Below are 20,668 nucleotides of genomic sequence, written 5' to 3'. Positions count from 1 at the left end.
GGCAAAGTTCCTTCTGTGATGAACAGCTGAAGGACACGAAGATCCGTGTTGCCTCGTGAGATGTTGCGATGTTGCAATGTAGCACTGCAGTGCCGAAACGAGAGCTTGAAAGCCTTGCATGTGCATTCGTTCAGAGCTGATGTCGGTTCGGAGGGCATTTGCGCAATAACTTACGTCCAATTAAACTCTGCCACTCAGCCATTTCCATTGCCGATGCAAATGCTATTGAAGTCAGACAGTCATTTTGGAAATAGGTTTCACATACAAAACATCTCTGCTGCACGTAAACTGTTGAAAGGCGCAGACAAGAGAGGTGTTTTAGACAATTGTCACTGTAGTATGTGGAAAGTGTGAACATGCAGTGCGTTGGGCACATGGGGGGTGTAGCTCAGTGGTAGAGCATTTGACTGCAGATCAAGAGGTCCTCAGTTCAAATCTGGGTGCCCCCTTTACACGTGAGCAGTGCATCGAGGATCTGCCGTTTACCCCTCTGCACAGGGAACACCTTGGAAGGGGTGTTTTCTTCCCGCATTCAACGACCACGGCAAAGTTCCTTCTGTGATGAACAGCTGAAGGACACGAAGATCCGTGTTGCCTCGTGAGATGTTGCAATGTAGCACTGCAGTGCCGAAACGAGAGCTTGAAAGCCTTGCACGTGCATTCGTTCAGAGCTGATGTCAGTTCGGAGGGCATTTGCGCAATAACTTACATCCATTTAAACTCTCCCACTCAGCCATTTCCATTGCCGATGCAAATGCTATTGAAGTCAGACAGTCATTTTGGAAATAGGTTTCACATACAAAACATCTCTGCTGCACGTAAACTGTTGAAAGGCGCAGACAAGAGAGGTGTTTAAGACAATTGTCACTGTAGTATGTGCAAAGTGTGAACATGCAGTGCGTTGGGCCCATGGGGGGGTGTAGCTCAGTGGTAGAGCATTTGACTGCAAATCAAGAGGTCCCCAGTTTAAATCTGGGTGTCACCTTTACACGTGAGCAGTGCATCGAGGATCTGCCGTTCACCCCTCTGCACCGGGAACTCCTTGGAAGGGGTGTTTTCTTCCCGCATTCAACGACCACGGCAAAGTTCCTTCTGTGATGAACAGCTGAAGGACACGAAGATCCGTGTTGCCTCGTGAGATGTTGCGATGTTGCAATGTAGCACTGCAGTGCCGAAACGAGAGCTTGAAAGCCTTGCATGTGCATTCGTTCAGAGCTGATGTCAGTTCGGAGGGCATTTGCGCAATAACTTAGGTCCAATTAAACTCTGCCACTCAGCCATTTCCATTGCCGATGCAAATGCTATTGAAGTCAGACAGTCATTTTGGAAATAGGTTTCACATACAAAACATCTCTGCTGCACGTAAACTGTTGAAAGGCGCAGACAAGAGAGGTGTTTTAGACAATTGTCACTGTAGTATGTGGAAAGTGTGAACATGCAGTGCGTTGGGCACCTGGGGGGTGTAGCTCAGTGGTACAGCGTTTGACTGCAGATCAAGAGGTCCCCAGTTCAAATCTGGGTGCCCCCTTTACACGTGAGCAGTGCATCGAGGATCTGCCGTTCGCCCCTCTGCACCGGGAACTCCTTGGAAGGGGTGTTTTCTTCCCGCATTCAACGACCACGGCAAAGTTCCTTCTGTGATGAACAGCTGAAGGACACGAAGATCCGTGTTGCCTCGTGAGATGTTGCAATGTAGCACTGCAGTGCCGAAACGAGAGCTTGAAAGCCTTGCATGTGCATTCGTTCAGAGCTGATGTCAGTTCGTAGGGCATTTGCGCAATAACTTACGTCCAATTAAACTCTGCCACTCAGCCATTTCCATTGCCGATGCAAATGCTATTGAAGTCAGACAGTCATTTTGGAAATAGGTTTCACATACAAAACATCTCTGCTGCACGTAAACTGTTGAAAGGCGCAGACAAGAGAGGTGTTTTAGACAATTGTCACTGTAGTATGTGGAAAGTGTGAACATGCAGTGCGTTGGGCACATGGGGGGGTGTAGCTCAGTGGTAGAGCATTTGACTGCAGATCAAGAGGTCCCCAGTTCAAATCTGGGTGCCCCCTTTACACGTGAGCAGTGCATCGAGGATCTGCCGTTCGCCCCTCTGCACCGGGAACTCCTTGGAAGGGGTGTTTTCTTCCCGCATTCAACGACCACGGCAAAGTTCCTTCTGTGATGAACAGCTGAAGGACACGAAGATCCGTGTTGCCTCGTGAGATGTTGCAATGTAGCACTGCAGTGCCGAAACGAGAGCTTGAAAGCCTTGCATGTGCATTCGTTCAGAGCTGATGTCAGTTCGTAGGGCATTTGCGCAATAACTTACGTCCAATTAAACTCTGCCACTCAGCCATTTCCATTGCCGATGCAAATGCTATTGAAGTCAGACAGTCATTTTGGAAATAGGTTTCACATACAAAACATCTCTGCTGCACGTAAACTGTTGAAAGGCGCAGACAAGAGAGGTGTTTTAGACAATTGTCACTGTAGTATGTGGAAAGTGTGAACATGCAGTGCGTTGGGCACATGGGGGGGTGTAGCCAAGTGGTAGAGCATTTGACTGCAGATCAAGAGGTCCTCAGTTCAAATCTGGGTGCCACCTTTACACGTGAGCAGTGCATCGAGGATCTGCCGTTTACCCCTCTGCACCGGGAACTTCTTGGAAGGGGTGTTTTCTTCCCGCATTCAACGACCACGGCAAAGTTCCTTCTGTGATGAACAGCTGAAGGACACGAAGATCCGTGTTGCCTCGTGAGATGTTGCGATGTTGCAATGTAGCACTGCAGTGCCGAAACGAGAGCTTGAAAGCCTTGCATGTGCATTCGTTCAGAGCTGATGTCAGTTCGGAGGGCATTTGCGCAATAACTTAGGTCCAATTAAACTCTGCCACTCAGCCATTTCCATTGCCGATGCAAATGCTATTGAAGTCAGACAGTCATTTTGGAAATAGGTTTCACATACAAAACATCTCTGCTGCACGTAAACTGTTGAAAGGCGCAGACAAGAGAGGTGTTTTAGACAATTGTCACTGTAGTATGTGGAAAGTGTGAGCATGCAACGTGTTTTCCGCCTTGGGGGTGTAGCTCAGTGGTAGAGCATTTGACTGCAGATCAAGAGGTCCCCAGTTCAAATCTGGGTGCCCCCTTTACACGTGAGCAGTGCATCGAGGATCTGCCGTTCACCCCTCTGCACCGGGAACACCTTGGAAGGGGTGTTTTCTTCCCGCATTCAACGACCACGGCAAAGTTCCTTCTGTGATGAACAGCTGAAGGACACGAAGATCCGTGTTGCCTCGTGAGATGTTGCAATGTAGCACTGCAGTGCCGAAACGAGAGCTTGAAAGCCTTGCATGTGCATTCGTTCAGAGCTGATGTCAGTTCGGAGCGCATTTGCGCAATAACTTACGTCCATTTAAACTCTGCCACTCAGCCATTTCCATTGCCGATGCAAATGCTATTGAAGTCAGACAGTCATTTTGGAAATAGGTTTCACATACAAAACATCTCTGCTGCACGTAAACTGTTGGAACGCGCAGACAAGAGAGGTGTTTTAGACAATTGTCACTGTAGTATGTGGAAAGTGTGAACATGCAGTGCGTTGGGCACCTGGGGGGTGTAGCTCAGTGGTAGAGCATTTGACTGCAGATCAAGAGGTCCCCAGTTCAAATCTGGGTGCCCCCTTTACACGTGAGCAGTGCATCGAGGATCTGCCGTTCGCCCCTCTGCACCGGGAACTCCTTGGAAGGGGTGTTTTCTTCCCGCATTCAACGACCACGGCAAAGTTCCTTCTGTGATGAACAGCTGAAGGACACGAAGATCCGTGTTGCCTCGTGAGATGTTGCAATGTAGCACTGCAGTGCCGAAACGAGAGCTTGAAAGCCTTGCATGTGCATTCGTTCAGAGCTGATGTCAGTTCGTAGGGCATTTGCGCAATAACTTACGTCCAATTAAACTCTGCCACTCAGCCATTTCCATTGCCGATGCAAATGCTATTGAAGTCAGACAGTCATTTTGGAAATAGGTTTCACATACAAAACATCTCTGCTGCACGTAAACTGTTGAAAGGCGCAGACAAGAGAGGTGTTTTAGACAATTGTCACTGTAGTATGTGGAAAGTGTGAACATGCAGTGCGTTGGGCACATGGGGGGGGTGTAGCCAAGTGGTAGAGCATTTGACTGCAGATCAAGAGGTCCCCAGTTCAAATCTAGGTGCCCTCTTTACACGTGAGCAGTGCATCGAGGATCTGCCGTTTACCCCTCTGCACAGGGAACACCTTGGAAGGGGTGTTTTCTTCCCGCATTCAACGACCACGGCAAAGTTCCTTCTGTGATGAACAGCTGAAGGACACGAAGATCCGTGTTGCCTCGTGAGATGTTGCGATGTTGCAATGTAGCACTGCAGTGCCGAAACGAGAGCTTGAAAGCCTTGCATGTGCATTCGTTCAGAGCTGATGTCAGTTCGGAGGGCATTTGCGCAATAACTTAGGTCCAATTAAACTCTGCCACTCAGCCATTTCCATTGCCGATGCAAATGCTATTGAAGTCAGACAGTCATTTTGGAAATAGGTTTCACATACAAAACATCTCTGCTGCACGTAAACTGTTGAAAGGCGCAGACAAGAGAGGTGTTTTAGACAATTGTCACTGTAGTATGTGGAAAGTGTGAACATGCAGTGCGTTGGGCACCTGGGGGGTGTAGCTCAGTGGTAGAGCATTTGACTGCAGATCAAGAGGTCCCCAGTTCAAATCTGGGTGCCCCGTTTACACGTGAGCAGTGCATCGAGGATCTGCCGTTTACCCCTCTGCACAGGGAACACCTGGAAAGGGGTGTTTTCTTCCCGCATTCAACGACCACGGCAAAGTTCCTTCTGTGATGAACAGCTGAAGGACTCGAAGATCCGTGTTGCGTCGTGAGATGTTGCAATGGAGCACGGCAGTGCCGAAACCAGAGCTTGAAAGCCTTGCATGTGCATTCGTTCAGAGCTGATGTCAGTTTGGAGGGCATTTGCGCAATAACTTACGTCCATTTAAACTCTGCCACACAGCCATTTCCATTGCCGATGCAAATGCTATTGAAGTCAGACAGTCATTTTGGAAATAGGTTTCACATACAAAACATCTCTGCTGCACGTAAACTGTTGAAAGGCGCAGACAAGAGAGGTGTTTTAGACAATTGTCACTGTAGTATGTGGAAAGTGTGAACATGCCGTGCCTTGGGCACTTGGGGGGTGTTGCTCAGTGGTAGAGCATTTGACTGCAGATCAAGAGGTCCCCAGTTCAAATCTGGGTGCCCCCTTTGCCCGTGAGCAGTGCATCGAGGATCTGCCGTTCACCCCTCTGCACCGGGAACTCTGTGGAAGGGGTGTTTTCTTCCCGCATTCAACGACCACGGCAAAGTTCCTTCTGTGATGAACAGCTGAAGGACACGAAGATCCGTGTTGCCTCGTGAGATGTTGCAATGTAGCACTGCAGTGCCGAAACGAGAGCTTGAAAGCCTTGCATGTGCATTCGTTCAGAGCTGATGTCAGTTCGTAGGGCATTTGCGCAATAACTTACGTCCAATTAAACTCTGCCACTCAGCCATTTCCATTGCCGATGCAAATGCTATTGAAGTCAGACAGTCATTTTGGAAATAGGTTTCACATACAAAACATCTCTGCTGCACGTAAACTGTTGAAAGGCGCAGACAAGAGAGGTGTTTTAGACAATTGTCACTGTAGTATGTGGAAAGTGTGAACATGCAGTGCGTTGGGCACATGGGGGGGTGTAGCTCAGTGGTAGAGCATTTGACTGCAGATCAAGAGGTCCCCAGTTCAAATCTGGGTGCCCCCTTTACACGTGAGCAGTGCATCGAGGATCTGCCGTTCACCCCTCTGCACAGGGAACACCTTGGAAGGGGTGTTTTCTTCCCGCATTCAACGACCACGGCAAAGTTCCTTCTGTGATGAACAGCTGAAGGACACGAAGATCCGTGTTGCCTCGTGAGATGTTGCGATGTTGCAATGTAGCACTGCAGTGCCGAAACGAGAGCTTGAAAGCCTTGCATGTGCTTTCGTTCAGAGCTGATGTCAGTTCGGAGGGCATTTGCGCAATAACTTACGTCCAATAAAACTCTGCCACTCAGCCATTTCCATTGCCGATGCAAATGCTATTGAAGTCAGACAGTCATTTTGGAAATAGGTTTCACATACAAAACATCTCTGCTGCACGTAAACTGTTGAAAGGCGCAGACAAGAGAGGTGTTTTAGACAATTGTCACTGTAGTATGTGGAAAGTGTGAACATGCAGTGCGTTGGGCACATGGGGGGTGTAGCTCAGTGGTAGAGCATTTGACTGCAGATCAAGAGGTCCTTAATTCAAATCTGGGTGCCCCCTTTACACGTGAGCAGTGCATCGAGGATCTGCCGTTTACCCCTCTGCACCGGGAACTCCTTGGAAGGGGTGTTTTCTTCCCGCATTCAACGACCACGGCAAAGTTCCTTCTGTGATGAACAGCTGAAGGACACGAAGATCCGTGTTGCCTCGTGAGATGTTGCAATGTAGCACTGCAGTGCCGAAACGAGAGCTTGAAAGCCTTGCATGTGCATTCGTTCAGAGCTGATGTCAGTTCGGAGCGCATTTGCGCAATAACTTACGTCCATTTAAACTCTGCCACTCAGCCATTTCCATTGCCGATGCAAATGCTATTGAAGTCAGACAGTCATTTTGGAAATAGGTTTCACATACAAAACATCTCTGCTGCACGTAAACTGTTGGAACGCGCAGACAAGAGAGGTGTTTTAGACAATTGTCACTGTAGTATGTGGAAAGTGTGAACATGCAGTGCGTTGGGCACCTGGGGGGTGTAGCTCAGTGGTAGAGCATTTGACTGCAGATCAAGAGGTCCCCAGTTCAAATCTGGGTGCCCCCTTTACACGTGAGCAGTGCATCGAGGATCTGCCGTTCGCCCCTCTGCACCGGGAACTCCTTGGAAGGGGTGTTTTCTTCCCGCATTCAACGACCACGGCAAAGTTCCTTCTGTGATGAACAGCTGAAGGACACGAAGATCCGTGTTGCCTCGTGAGATGTTGCAATGTAGCACTGCAGTGCCGAAACGAGAGCTTGAAAGCCTTGCATGTGCATTCGTTCAGAGCTGATGTCAGTTCGTAGGGCATTTGCGCAATAACTTACGTCCAATTAAACTCTGCCACTCAGCCATTTCCATTGCCGATGCAAATGCTATTGAAGTCAGACAGTCATTTTGGAAATAGGTTTCACATACAAAACATCTCTGCTGCACGTAAACTGTTGAAAGGCGCAGACAAGAGAGGTGTTTTAGACAATTGTCACTGTAGTATGTGGAAAGTGTGAACATGCAGTGCGTTGGGCACATGGGGGGTGTAGCTCAGTGGTAGAGCATTTGACTGCAGATCAAGAGGTCCCCAGTTCAAATCTGGGTGCCCCCTTTGCCCGTGAGCAGTGCATCGAGGATCTGCCGTTCACCCCTCTGCACCGGGAACTCTGTGGAAGGGGTGTTTTCTTCCCGCATTCAACGACCACGGCAAAGTTCCTTCTGTGATGAACAGCTGAAGGACACGAAGATCCGTGTTGCCTCGTGAGATGTTGCAATGTAGCACTGCAGTGCCGAAACGAGAGCTTGAAAGCCTTGCATGTGCATTCGTTCAGAGCTGATGTCAGTTCGGAGGGCATTTGCGCAATAACTTACGTCCATTTAAACTCTGCCACTCAGCCATTTCCATTGCCGATGCAAATGCTATTGAAGTCAGACAGTCATTTTGGAAATAGGTTTCACATACAAAACATCTCTGCTGCACGTAAACTGTTGGAACGCGCAGACAAGAGAGGTGTTTTAGACAATTGTCACTGTAGTATGTGGAAAGTGTGAACATGCAGTGCGTTGGGCACCTGGGGGGTGTAGCTCAGTGGTAGAGCATTTGACTGCAGATCAAGAGGTCCCCAGTTCAAATCTGGGTGCCCCCTTTACACGTGAGCAGTGCATCGAGGATCTGCCGTTCGCCCCTCTGCACCGGGAACTCCTTGGAAGGGGTGTTTTCTTCCCGCATTCAACGACCACGGCAAAGTTCCTTCTGTGATGAACAGCTGAAGGACACGAAGATCCGTGTTGCCTCGTGAGATGTTGCAATGTAGCACTGCAGTGCCGAAACGAGAGCTTGAAAGCCTTGCATGTGCATTCGTTCAGAGCTGATGTCAGTTCGGAGGGCATTTGCGCAATAACTTAGGTCCAATTAAACTCTGCCACTCAGCCATTTCCATTGCCGATGCAAATGCTATTGAAGTCAGACAGTCATTTTGGAAATAGGTTTCACATACAAAACATCTCTGCTGCACGTAAACTGTTGAAAGGCGCAGACAAGAGAGGTGTTTTAGACAATTGTCACTGTAGTATGTGGAAAGTGTGAACATGCAGTGCGTTGGGCACATGGGGGGGGTGTAGCCAAGTGGTAGAGCATTTGACTGCAGATCAAGAGGTCCTCAGTTCAAATCTGGGTGCCCCCTTTACACGTGAGCAGTGCATCGAGGATCTGCCGTTTACCCCTCTGCACAGGGAACACCTTGGAAGGGGTGTTTTCTTCCCGCATTCAACGACCACGGCAAAGTTCCTTCTGTGATGAACAGCTGAAGGACACGAAGATCCGTGTTGCGTCGTGAGATGTTGCAATGTAGCACTGCAGTGCCGAAACGAGAGCTTGAAAGCCTTGCACGTGCATTCGTTTAGAGCTGATGTCAGTTCGGAGGGCATTTGCGCAATAACTTACATCCATTTAAACTCTGCCACTCAGCCATTTCCATTGCCGATGCAAATGCTATTGAAGTCAGACAGTCATTTTGGAAATAGGTTTCACATACAAAACATCTCTGCTGCACGTAAACTGTTGAAAGGCGCAGACAAGAGAGGTGTTTAAGACAATTGTCACTGTAGTATGTGCAAAGTGTGAACATGCAGTGCGTTGGGCCCATGGGGGGGTGTAGCTCAGTGGTAGAGCATTTGACTGCAAATCAAGAGGTCGCCAGTTTAAATCTGGGTGTCACCTTTACACGTGAGCAGTGCATCGAGGATCTGCCGTTCACCCCTCTGCACCGGGAACTCCTTGGAAGGGGTGTTTTCTTCCCGCATTCAACGACCACGGCAAAGTTCCTTCTGTGATGAACAGCTGAAGGACACGAAGATCCGTGTTGCCTCGTGAGATGTTGCGATGTTGCAATGTAGCACTGCAGTGCCGAAACGAGAGCTTGAAAGCCTTGCATGTGCATTCGTTCAGAGCTGATGTCAGTTCGGAGGGCATTTGCGCAATAACTTAGGTCCAATTAAACTCTGCCACTCAGCCATTTCCATTGCCGATGCAAATGCTATTGAAGTCAGACAGTCATTTTGGAAATAGGTTTCACATACAAAACATCTCTGCTGCACGTAAACTGTTGAAAGGCGCAGACAAGAGAGGTGTTTTAGACAATTGTCACTGTAGTATGTGGAAAGTGTGAACATGCAGTGCGTTGGGCACCTGGGGGGTGTAGCTCAGTGGTACAGCGTTTGACTGCAGATCAAGAGGTCCCCAGTTCAAATCTGGGTGCCCCCTTTACACGTGAGCAGTGCATCGAGGATCTGCCGTTCGCCCCTCTGCACCGGGAACTCCTTGGAAGGGGTGTTTTCTTCCCGCATTCAACGACCACGGCAAAGTTCCTTCTGTGATGAACAGCTGAAGGACACGAAGATCCGTGTTGCCTCGTGAGATGTTGCAATGTAGCACTGCAGTGCCAAAACGAGAGCTTGAAAGCCTTGCATGTGCATTCGTTCAGAGCTGATGTCAGTTCGTAGGGCATTTGCGCAATAACTTACGTCCAATTAAACTCTGCCACTCAGCCATTTCCATTGCCGATGCAAATGCTATTGAAGTCAGACAGTCATTTTGGAAATAGGTTTCACATACAAAACATCTCTGCTGCACGTAAACTGTTGAAAGGCGCAGACAAGAGAGGTGTTTTAGACAATTGTCACTGTAGTATGTGGAAAGTGTGAACATGCAGTGCGTTGGGCACATGGGGGGGTGTAGCTCAGTGGTAGAGCATTTGACTGCAGATCAAGAGGTCCCCAGTTCAAATCTGGGTGCCCCCTTTACACGTGAGCAGTGCATCGAGGATCTGCCGTTCACCCCTCTGCACCGGGAACTCCTTGGATGGGGTGTTTTCTTCCCGCATTCAACGACCACGGCAAAGTTCCTTCTGTGATGAACAGCTGAAGGACACGAAGATCCGTGTTGCCTCGTGAGATGTTGCAATGCAGCACTGCAGTGCCGAAACGAGAGCTTGAAAGCCTTGCATGTGCATTCGTTCAGAGCTGATGTCAGTTCGGAGGGCATTTGCGCAATAACTTACGTCCATTAAACTCTGCCACTCAGCCATTTCCATTGCCGATGCAAATGCTATTGAAGTCAGACAGTCATTTTGGAAATAGGTTTCACATACAAAACATCTCTGCTGCACGTAAACTGTTGAAAGGCGCAGACAAGAGAGGTGTTTTAGACAATTGTCACTGTAGTATGTGGAAAGTGTGAACATGCAGTGCGTTGGGCACATGGGGGGTGTAGCTCAGTGGTAGAGCATTTGACTGCAGATCAAGAGGTCCTCAGTTCAAATCTGGGTGCCACCTTTACACGTGAGCAGTGCATCGAGGATCTGCCGTTTACCCCTCTGCACCGGGAACACCTTGGAAGGGGTGTTTTCTTCCCGCATTCAACGACCACGGCAAAGTTCCTTCTGTGATGAACAGCTGAAGGACACGAAGATCCGTGTTGCGTCGTGAGATGTTGCAATGTAGCACTGCAGTGCCGAAACGAGAGCTTGAAAGCCTTGCATGTGCATTCGTTCAGAGCTGATGTCAGTTCGGAGGGCATTTGCGCAATAATTTACATCCATTTAAACTCTGCCACTCAGCCATTTCCACTGCCGATGCAAATGCTATTGAAGTCAGACAGTCATTTTGGAAATAGGTTTCACATACAAAACATCTCTGCTGCACGTAAACTGTTGAAAGGCGCAGACAAGAGAGGTGTTTTAGACAATTGTCACTGTAGTATGTGGAAAGTGTGAACATGCAGTGCGTTGGGCACATGGGGGGTGTAGCTCAGTGGTAGAGCATTTGACTGCAGATCAAGAGGTCCCCAGTTCAAATCTGGGTGCCCCCTTTGCACGTGAGCAGTGCATCGAGGATCTGCCGTTTACTTCTCTGCACAGGGAACACCTGGGAAGGGGTGTTTTCTTCCCGCATTCAACGACCACGGCAAAGTTCCTTCTGTGATGAACAGCTGAAGGACACGAAGATCCGTGTTGCCTCGTGAGATGTTGCAATGTAGCACGGCAGTGCCGAAACCAGAGCTTGAAAGCCTTGCATGTGCATTCGTTCAGAGCTGATGTCAGTTCGGAGGGCATTTGCGCAATAACTTACGTCCATTTAAACTCTGCCACTCAGCCATTTCCATTGCCGATGCAAATGCTATTCAAGTCAGACAGTCATTTTGGAAATAGGTTTCACATACAAAACATCTCTGCTGCACGTAAACTGTTGAAAGGCGCAGACAAGAGAGGTGTTTTAGACAATTGTCACTGTAGTATGTGGAAAGTGTGAACATGCAGTGCGTTCCCCAACTGGGGGGTGTAGCTCTGTGGTAGAGCATTTGACTGCAGATCAAGAGGTCCCCAGTTCAAATCTGGGTTCCCCCTTTGCCCATGAGCAGTGCATCGAGGATCTGCCGTTCACCCCTCTGCACCGGGAACTCTGTGGAAGGGGTGTTTTCTTCCCGCATTCAACGACCACGGCAAAGTTCCTTCTGTGATGAACAGCTGAAGGACACGAAGATCCGTGTTGCCTCGTGAGATGTTGCAATGTAGCAATGTAGCACTGCAGTGCCGAAACGAGAGCTTGAAAGCCTTGCATGTGCATTCGTTCAGAGCTGATGTCAGTTCGGAGGGCATTTGCGCAATAACTTAGGTCCAATTAAACTCTGCCACTCAGCCATTTCCATTGCCGATGCAAATGCTATTGAAGTCAGACAGTCATTTTGGAAATAGGTTTCACATACAAAACATCTCTGCTGCACGTAAACTGTTGAAAGGCGCAGACAAGAGAGGTGTTTTAGACAATTGTCACTGTAGTATGTGGAAAGTGTGAACATGCAGTGCGTTGGGCACCTGGGGGGTGTAGCTCAGTGGTAGAGCATTTGACTGCAGATCAAGAGGTCCCCAGTTCAAATCTGGGTGCCCCCTTTGCCCGTGAGCAGTGCATCGAGGATTTGCCGTTTACCCCTCTGCACCGGGAACTCTGTGGAAGGGGTGTTTTCTTCCCGCATTCAACGACCACGGCAAAGTTCCTTCTGTGATGAACAGCTGAAGGACACGAAGATCCGTGTTGCCTCGTGAGATGTTGCAATGTAGCACTGCAGTGCCGAAACGAGAGCTTGAAAGCCTTGCATGTGCATTCGTTCAGAGCTGATGTCAGTTCGTAGGGCATTTGCGCAATAACTTACGTCCAATTAAACTCTGCCACTCAGCCATTTCCATTGCCGATGCAAATGCTATTGAAGTCAGACAGTCATTTTGGAAATAGGTTTCACATACAAAACATCTCTGCTGCACGTAAACTGTTGAAAGGCGCAGACAAGAGAGGTGTTTTAGACAATTGTCACTGTAGTATGTGGAAAGTGTGAACATGCAGTGCGTTGGGCACATGGGGGGGTGTAGCTCAGTGGTAGAGCATTTGACTGCAGATCAAGAGGTCCCCAGTTCAAATCTGGGTGCCCCCTTTACACGTGAGCAGTGCATCGAGGATCTGCCGTTCACCCCTCTGCACAGGGAACACCTTGGAAGGGGTGTTTTCTTCCCGCATTCAACGACCACGGCAAAGTTCCTTCTGTGATGAACAGCTGAAGGACACGAAGATCCGTGTTGCCTCGTGAGATGTTGCGATGTTGCAATGTAGCACTGCAGTGCCGAAACGAGAGCTTGAAAGCCTTGCATGTGCTTTCGTTCAGAGCTGATGTCAGTTCGGAGGGCATTTGCGCAATAACTTACGTCCAATTAAACTCTGCCACTCAGCCATTTCCATTGCCGATGCAAATGCTATTGAAGTCAGACAGTCATTTTGGAAATAGGTTTCACATACAAAACATCTCTGCTGCACGTAAACTGTTGAAAGGCGCAGACAAGAGAGGTGTTTTAGACAATTGTCACTGTAGTATGTGGAAAGTGTGAACATGCAGTGCGTTGGGCACATGGGGGGGTGTAGCTCAGTGGTAGAGCATTTGACTGCAGATCAAGAGGTCCTTAATTCAAATCTGGGTGCCCCCTTTACACGTGAGCAGTGCATCGAGGATCTGCCGTTTACCCCTCTGCACAGGGAACACCTTGGAAGGGGTGTTTTCTTCCCGCATTCAACGACCACGGCAAAGTTCCTTCTGTGATGAACAGCTGAAGGACACGAAGATCCGTGTTGCCTCGTGAGATGTTGCGATGTAGCACTGCAGTGCCGAAACGAGAGCTTGAAAGCCTTGCATGTGCATTCGTTCAGAGCTGATGTCAGTTCGTAGGGCATTTGCGCAATAACTTACGTCCAATTAAACTCTGCCACTCAGCCATTTCCATTGCCGATGCAAATGCTATTCAAGTCAGACAGTCATTTTGGAAATAGGTTTCACATACAAAACATCTCTGCTGCACGTAAACTGTTGAAAGGCGCAGACAAGAGAGGTGTTTTAGACAATTGTCACTGTAGTATGTGGAAAGTGTGAACATGCAGTGCATTGGGCACATGGGGGGGTGTAGCTCAGTGGTAGAGCATTTGACTGCAGATCAAGAGGTCCCCAGTTCAAATCTGGGTGCCCCCTTTACACGTGAGCAGTGCATCGAGGATCTGCCGTTTACCCCTCTGCACAGGGAACACCTGGGAAGGGGTGTTTTCTTCCCGCATTCAACGACCCCGGCAAAGTTCCTTCTGTGATGAACAGCTGAAGGACACGAAGATCCGTGTTGCCTCGTGAGATGTTGCAATGTAGCACGGCAGTGCCGAAACCAGAGCTTGAAAGCCTAGCATGTGCATTTGTTCAGAGCTGATGTCAGTTCGGCGGGCATTTGCGCAATAACTTACGTCCATTTAAACTCTGCCACTCAGCCATTTCCATTGCCGATGCAAATGCTATTGAAGTCAGACAGTCATATTGGAAATAGGTTTCACATACAAAACATCTCTGCTGCACGTAAACTGTTGAAAGGCGCAGACAAGAGAGGTGTTTAAGACAATTGTCACTGTAGTATGTGCAAAGTGTGAACATGCAGTGCGTTGGGCCCATGGGGGGGTGTAGCTCAGTGGTAGAGCATTTGACTGCAAATCAAGAAGTCCCCAGTTTAAATCTGGGTGCCCCCTTTACACGTGAGCAGTGCACCGAGGATCTGCCGTTCACCCCTCTGCACCGGGAACTCCTTGGAAGGGGTGTTTTCTTCCCGCATTCAACGACCACGGCAAAGTTCCTTCTGTGATGAACAGCTGAAGGACACGAAGATCCGTGTTGCCTCGTGAGATGTTGCAATGTAGCACTGCAGTGCCGAAACGAGAGCTTGAAAGCCTTGCATGTGCATTCGTTCAGAGCTGATGTCAGTTCGGAGGGCATTTGCGCAATAACTTACGTCCATTTAAACTCTGCCACTCAGCCATTTCCATTGCCGATGCAAATGCTATTGAAGTCAGACAGTCATTTTGGAAATAGGTTTCACATACAAAACATCTCTGCTGCACGTAAACTGTTGAAAGGCGCAGACAAGAGAGGTGTTTTAGACAATTGTCACTGTAGTATGTGCAAAGTGTGAACATGCAGTGCGTTGGGCCCTTGGCGGGGTGTAGCTCAGTGGTAGAGCATTTGACTGCAGATCAAGAGGTCCCCAGTTCAAATCTGGGTGCCCCTTTACACGTGAGCAGTGCATCGAGGATCTGCCGTTCACCCCTCTGCAACGGGAACTCCTTGGAAGGGGTGTTTTCTTCCCGCATTCAACGACCACGGCAAAGTTCCTTCTGTGATGAACAGCTGAAGGACACGAAAATCCGTGTTGCCTCGTGAGATGTTGCAATGTAGCACTGCAGTGCCGAAACGAGAGCTTGAAAGCCTTGCATGTGCATTCGTTCCGAGCTGATGTCAGTTCGGAGCGCATTTGCACAATAACTTACGTCCATTTAAACTCTGCCACTCAGCCATTTCCATTGCCGATGCAAATGCTATTGAAGTCAGACAGTCATTTTGGAAATAGGTTTCACATACAAAACATCTCTGCTGCACGTAAACTGTTGGAACGCGCAGACAAGAGAGGTGTTTTAGACAATTGTCACTGTAGTATGTGGAAAGTGTGAACATGCAGTGCGTTGGGCACCTGGGGGGTGTAGCTCAGTGGTAGAGCATTTGACTGCAGATCAAGAGGTCCCCAGTTCAAATCTGGGTGCCCCCTTTACACGTGAGCAGTGCATCGAGGATCTGCCGTTCGCCCCTCTGCACCGGGAACTCCTTGGAAGGGGTGTTTTCTTCCCGCATTCAACGACCACGGCAAAGTTCCTTCTGTGATGAACAGCTGAAGGACACGAAGATCCGTGTTGCCTCGTGAGATGTTGCGATGTTGCAATGTAGCACTGCAGTGCCGAAACGAGAGCTTGAAAGCCTTGCATGTGCATTCGTTCAGAGCTGATGTCAGTTCGGAGGGCATTTGCTCAATAACTTAGGTCCAATTAAACTCTGCCACTCAGCCATTTCCATTGCCGATGCAAATGCTATTGAAGTCAGACAGTCATTTTGGAAATAGGTTTCACATACAAAACATCTCTGCTGCACGTAAACTGTTGAAAGGCGCAGACAAGAGAGGTGTTTTAGACATTTGTCACTGTAGTATGTGGAAAGTGTAAGCATGCAGCGCGTTCCCCAACTGGGGGGTGTAGGTCAGTGGTAGAGCATTTGACTGCAGATCAAGAGGTCCCCAGTTCAAATCTGGGTGCCCCCTTTACACGTGAGCAGTGCATCGAGGATCTGCCGTTTACCCCTCTGCACAGGGAACACCTGGGAAGGGGTGTTTTCTTCCCGCATTCAACGACCACGGCAAAGTTCCTTCTGTGATGAACAGCTGAAGGACTCGAAGATCCGTGTTGCGTCGTGAGATGTTGCAATGGAGCACGGCAGTGCCGAAACCAGAGCTTGAAAGCCTTGCATGTGCATTCGTTCAGAGCTGATGTCAGTTCGGAGGGCATTTGCGCAATAACTTACGTCCATTTAAACTCTGCCACTCAGCCATTTCCATTGCCGATGCAAATGCTATTGAAGTCAGACAGTCATTTTGGAAATAGGTTTCACATACAAAACATCTCTGCTGCACGTAAACTGTTGAAAGGCGCAGACAAGAGAGGTGTTTTAGACAATTGTCACTGTAGTATGTGGAAAGTGTGAACATGCAGTGCGTTGGGCCCATGGGGGGTGTAGCTCAGTGGTAGAGCATTTGACTGCAGATCAAGAGGTCCCCAGTTCAAATCTGGGTGCCCCCTTTACACGTGAGCAGTGCATCGAGGATCTGCCGTTCACCCCTCTGCAACGGGAACTCCTTGGAAGGGGTGTTTTCTTCCCGCATTCAACGACCACGGCAAAGTTCCTTCTGTGATGAACAGCTGAAGGACACGAAGATCCGTGTTGCCTCGTGAGATGTTGCAATGTAGCACTGCAGTGCCGAAACGAGAGCTTGAAAGCCTTGCATGTGCATTCGTTCAGATCTGATGTCAGTTCGGAGCGCATTTGCGCAATAACTTACGTCCATTTAAACTCTGCCACTCAGCCATTTCCATTGCCGATGCAAATGCTATTGAAGTCAGACAGTCATTTTGGAAATAGGTTTCACATACAAAACATCTCTGCTGCACGTAAACTGTTGGAACGCGCAGACAAGAGAGGTGTTTTCGACAATTGTCACTGTAGTATGTGGAAAGTGTGAACATGCAGTGCGTTGGGCACCTGGGGGGTGTAGCTCAGTGGTAGAGCATTTGACTGCAGATCAAGAGGTCCCCAGTTCAAATCTGGGTGCCCCCTTTACACGTGAGCAGTGCATCGAGGATCTGCCGTTCGCCCCTCTGCACCGGGAACTCCTTGGAAGGGGTGTTTTCTTCCCGCATTCAACGACCACGGCAAAGTTCCTTCTGTGATGAACAGCTGAAGGACACGAAGATCCGTGTTGCCTCGTGAGATGTTGCAATGTAGCACTGCAGTGCCGAAACGAGAGCTTGAAAGCCTTGCATGTGCATTCGTTCAGAGCTGATGTCAGTTCGTAGGGCATTTGCGCAATAACTTACGTCCAATTAAACTCTGCCACTCAGCCATTTCCATTGCCGATGCAAATGCTATTGAAGTCAGACAGTCATTTTGGAAATAGGTTTCACATACAAAACATCTCTGCTGCACGTAAACTGTTGAAAGGCGCAGACAAGAGAGGTGTTTTAGACAATTGTCACTGTAGTATGTGGAAAGTGTGAACATGCAGTGCGTTGGGCACATGGGGGGGGTGTAGCCAAGTGGTAGAGCATTTGACTGCAGATCAAGAGGTCCTCAGTTCAAATCTGGGTGCCACCTTTACACGTGAGCAGTGCATCGAGGATCTGCCGTTTACCCCTCTGCACAGGGAACACCTTGGAAGGGGTGTTTTCTTCCCGCATTCAACGACCACGGCAAAGTTCCTTCTGTGATGAACAGCTGAAGGACACGAAGATCCGTGTTGCGTCGTGAGATGTTGCAATGTAGCACTGCAGTGCCGAAACGAGAGCTTGAAAGCCTTGCATGTGCATTCGTTCAGAGCTGATGTCAGTTCGGAGGGCATTTGCGCAATAATTTACATCCATTTAAACTCTGCCACTCAGCCATTTCCACTGCCGATGCAAATGCTATTGAAGTCAGACAGTCATTTTGGAAATAGGTTTCACATACAAAACATCTCTGCTGCACGTAAACTGTTGAAAGGCGCAGACAAGAGAGGTGTTTTAGACAATTGTCACTGTAGTATGTGGAAAGTGTGAACATGCAGTGCATTGGGCACATGGGGGGGTGTAGCTCAGTGGTAGAGCATTTGACTGCAGATCAAGAGGTCCCCAGTTCAAATCTGGGTGCCCCCTTTGCACGTGAGCAGTGCATCGAGGATCTGCCGTTTACTTCTCTGCACAGGGAACACCTGGGAAGGGGTGTTTTCTTCCCGCATTCAACGACCACGGCAAAGTTCCTTCTGTGATGAACAGCTGAAGGACACGAAGATCCGTGTTGCCTCGTGAGATGTTGCAATGTAGCACGGCAGTGCCGAAACCAGAGCTTGAAAGCCTTGCATGTGCATTCGTTCAGAGCTGATGTCAGTTCGGAGGGCATTTGCGCAATAACTTACGTCCATTTAAACTCTGCCACTCAGCCATTTCCATTGCCGATGCAAATGCTATTCAAGTCAGACAGTCATTTTGGAAATAGGTTTCACATACAAAACATCTCTGCTGCACGTAAACTGTTGAAAGGCGCAGACAAGAGAGGTGTTTTAGACAATTGTCACTGTAGTATGTGGAAAGTGTGAACATGCAGCGCGTTCCCCAACTGGGGGTGTAGCTCTGTGGTAGAGCATTTGACTGCAGATCAAGAGGTCCCCAGTTCAAATCTGGGTGCCCCCCTTTACACGTGAGCAGTGAATCGAGGATCTGCCGTTTACCCCTCTGCACAGGGAACACCTTGGAAGGGGTGTTTTCTTCCCGCATTCAACGACCACGGCAAAGTTCCTTCTGTGATGAACAGCTGAAGGACACGAAGATCCGTGTTGCGTCGTGAGATGTTGCAATGTAGCACTGCAGTGCCGAAACGAGAGCTTGAAAGCCTTGCATGTGCATTCGTTCAGAGCTGATGTCAGTTCGGAGCGCATTTGCGCAATAACTTACGTCCATTTAAACTCTGCCACTCAGCCATTTCCATTGCCGATGCAAATGCTATTGAAGTCAGACAGTCATTTTGGAAATAGGTTTCACATACAAAACATCTCTGCTGCACGTAAACTGTTGGAACGCGCAGACAAGAGAGGTGTTTTCGACAATTGTCACTGTAGTATGTGGAAAGTGTGAACATGCCGTGCCTTGGGCACATGGGGGGGGTGTAGCCAAGTGGTAGAGCATTTGACTGCAGATCAAGAGGTCCTCAGTTCAAATCTGGGTGCCCCCTTTACACGTGAGCAGTGCATCGAGGATCTGCCGTTTACCCCTCTGCACAGGGAACACCGTGGAAGGGGTGTTTTCTTCCCGCATTCAACGACCACGGCAAAGTTCCTTCTGTGATGAACAGCTGAAGGACACGAAGATCCGTGTTGCGTCATGAGATGTTGCAATGTAGCACTGCAGTGCCGAAACGAGAGCTTGAAAGCCTTGCACGTGCATTCGTTTAGAGCTGATGTCAGTTCGGAGGGCATTTGCGCAATAACTTACATCCATTTAAACTCTGCCACTCAGCCATTTCCATTGCCGATGCAAATGCTATTGAAGTCAGACAGTCATTTTGGAAATAGGTTTCACATACAAAACATCTCTGCTGCACGTAAACTGTTGAAAGGCGCAGACAAGAGAGGTGTTTAAGACAATTGTCACTGTAGTATGTGCAAAGTGTGAACATGCAGTGCGTTGGGCCCATGGGGGGGTGTAGCTCAGTGGTAGAGCATTTGACTGCAAATCAAGAGGTCCCCAGTTTAAATCTGGGTGTCACCTTTACACGTGAGCAGTGCATCGAGGATCTGCCGTTCACCCCTCTGCACCGGGAACTCCTTGGAAGGGGTGTTTTCTTCCCGCATTCAACGACCACGGCAAAGTTCCTTCTGTGATGAACAGCTGAAGGACACGAAGATCCGTGTTGCCTCGTGAGATGTTGCGATGTTGCAATGTAGCACTGCAGTGCCGAAACGAGAGCTTGAAAGCCTTGCATGTGCATTCGTTCAGAGCTGATGTCAGTTCGGAGGGCATTTGCGCAATAACTTAGGTCCAATTAAACTCTGCCACTCAGCCATTTCCATTGCCGATGCAAATGCTATTGAAGTCAGACAGTCATTTTGGAAATAGGTTTCACATACAAAACATCTCTGCTGCACGTAAACTGTTGAAAGGCGCAGACAAGAGAGGTGTTTTAGACAATTGTCACTGTAGTATGTGGAAAGTGTGAACATGCAGTGCGTTGGGCGCCTGGGGGGTGTAGCTCAGTGGTACAGCGTTTGACTGCAGATCAAGAGGTCCCCAGTTCAAATCTGGGTGCCCCCTTTACACGTGAGCAGTGCATCGAGGATCTGCCGTTCGCCCCTCTGCACCGGGAACTCCTTGGAAGGGGTGTTTTCTTCCCGCATTCAACGACCACGGCAAAGTTCCTTCTGTGATGAACAGCTGAAGGACACGAAGATCCGTGTTGCCTCGTGAGATGTTGCAATGTAGCACTGCAGTGCCGAAACGAGAGCTTGAAAGCCTTGCATGTGCATTCGTTCAGAGCTGATGTCAGTTCGTAGGGCATTTGCGCAATAACTTACGTCCAATTAAACTCTGCCACTCAGCCATTTCCATTGCCGATGCAAATGCTATTGAAGTCAGACAGTCATTTTG

General features: G+C 48.9%; 16 non-coding genes across 16 annotated transcripts; all 16 read left to right on the top strand.

The window, feature by feature from the left end:
• The first annotated feature begins 1,992 nt into the window (after positions 1 to 1,992).
• Positions 1,993 to 2,064, top strand: trnac-gca (transfer RNA cysteine (anticodon GCA)). The gene has a single exon. It is a non-coding gene; the product is annotated as a tRNA-Cys (tRNA).
• A 1,007-nt stretch (positions 2,065 to 3,071) lies between these two features.
• trnac-gca (transfer RNA cysteine (anticodon GCA)) lies at positions 3,072 to 3,143 on the top strand. Its single transcript has one exon. It is a non-coding gene; the product is annotated as a tRNA-Cys (tRNA).
• A 463-nt stretch (positions 3,144 to 3,606) lies between these two features.
• trnac-gca (transfer RNA cysteine (anticodon GCA)) lies at positions 3,607 to 3,678 on the top strand. Its single transcript has one exon. It is a non-coding gene; the product is annotated as a tRNA-Cys (tRNA).
• Positions 3,679 to 5,757: 2,079 nt separating this feature from the next.
• trnac-gca (transfer RNA cysteine (anticodon GCA)) lies at positions 5,758 to 5,829 on the top strand. The gene has a single exon. It is a non-coding gene; the product is annotated as a tRNA-Cys (tRNA).
• A 1,006-nt stretch (positions 5,830 to 6,835) lies between these two features.
• Positions 6,836 to 6,907, top strand: trnac-gca (transfer RNA cysteine (anticodon GCA)). Its single transcript has one exon. It is a non-coding gene; the product is annotated as a tRNA-Cys (tRNA).
• A 463-nt stretch (positions 6,908 to 7,370) lies between these two features.
• Positions 7,371 to 7,442, top strand: trnac-gca (transfer RNA cysteine (anticodon GCA)). Its single transcript has one exon. It is a non-coding gene; the product is annotated as a tRNA-Cys (tRNA).
• A 463-nt stretch (positions 7,443 to 7,905) lies between these two features.
• On the top strand, positions 7,906 to 7,977 carry trnac-gca (transfer RNA cysteine (anticodon GCA)). Its single transcript has one exon. It is a non-coding gene; the product is annotated as a tRNA-Cys (tRNA).
• Positions 7,978 to 10,057: 2,080 nt separating this feature from the next.
• On the top strand, positions 10,058 to 10,129 carry trnac-gca (transfer RNA cysteine (anticodon GCA)). The gene has a single exon. It is a non-coding gene; the product is annotated as a tRNA-Cys (tRNA).
• Positions 10,130 to 11,126: 997 nt separating this feature from the next.
• On the top strand, positions 11,127 to 11,198 carry trnac-gca (transfer RNA cysteine (anticodon GCA)). The gene has a single exon. It is a non-coding gene; the product is annotated as a tRNA-Cys (tRNA).
• Positions 11,199 to 12,204: 1,006 nt separating this feature from the next.
• trnac-gca (transfer RNA cysteine (anticodon GCA)) lies at positions 12,205 to 12,276 on the top strand. Its single transcript has one exon. It is a non-coding gene; the product is annotated as a tRNA-Cys (tRNA).
• A 464-nt stretch (positions 12,277 to 12,740) lies between these two features.
• Positions 12,741 to 12,812, top strand: trnac-gca (transfer RNA cysteine (anticodon GCA)). The gene has a single exon. It is a non-coding gene; the product is annotated as a tRNA-Cys (tRNA).
• Positions 12,813 to 13,820: 1,008 nt separating this feature from the next.
• trnac-gca (transfer RNA cysteine (anticodon GCA)) lies at positions 13,821 to 13,892 on the top strand. Its single transcript has one exon. It is a non-coding gene; the product is annotated as a tRNA-Cys (tRNA).
• A 1,534-nt stretch (positions 13,893 to 15,426) lies between these two features.
• trnac-gca (transfer RNA cysteine (anticodon GCA)) lies at positions 15,427 to 15,498 on the top strand. Its single transcript has one exon. It is a non-coding gene; the product is annotated as a tRNA-Cys (tRNA).
• A 1,006-nt stretch (positions 15,499 to 16,504) lies between these two features.
• Positions 16,505 to 16,576, top strand: trnac-gca (transfer RNA cysteine (anticodon GCA)). Its single transcript has one exon. It is a non-coding gene; the product is annotated as a tRNA-Cys (tRNA).
• Positions 16,577 to 17,039: 463 nt separating this feature from the next.
• Positions 17,040 to 17,111, top strand: trnac-gca (transfer RNA cysteine (anticodon GCA)). The gene has a single exon. It is a non-coding gene; the product is annotated as a tRNA-Cys (tRNA).
• A 1,001-nt stretch (positions 17,112 to 18,112) lies between these two features.
• Positions 18,113 to 18,184, top strand: trnac-gca (transfer RNA cysteine (anticodon GCA)). Its single transcript has one exon. It is a non-coding gene; the product is annotated as a tRNA-Cys (tRNA).
• The last annotated feature ends 2,484 nt before the right edge of the window (positions 18,185 to 20,668 follow it).

The sequence above is a fragment of the Hemiscyllium ocellatum genome, unplaced genomic scaffold (genome assembly GCF_020745735.1).
Source record: "Hemiscyllium ocellatum isolate sHemOce1 unplaced genomic scaffold, sHemOce1.pat.X.cur. scaffold_2179_pat_ctg1, whole genome shotgun sequence".
NCBI lineage: Eukaryota > Metazoa > Chordata > Chondrichthyes > Orectolobiformes > Hemiscylliidae > Hemiscyllium > Hemiscyllium ocellatum.
Note: the sequence above shows the minus strand (reverse complement) of the source record. Positions and strands in the feature narration are given on the sequence as shown.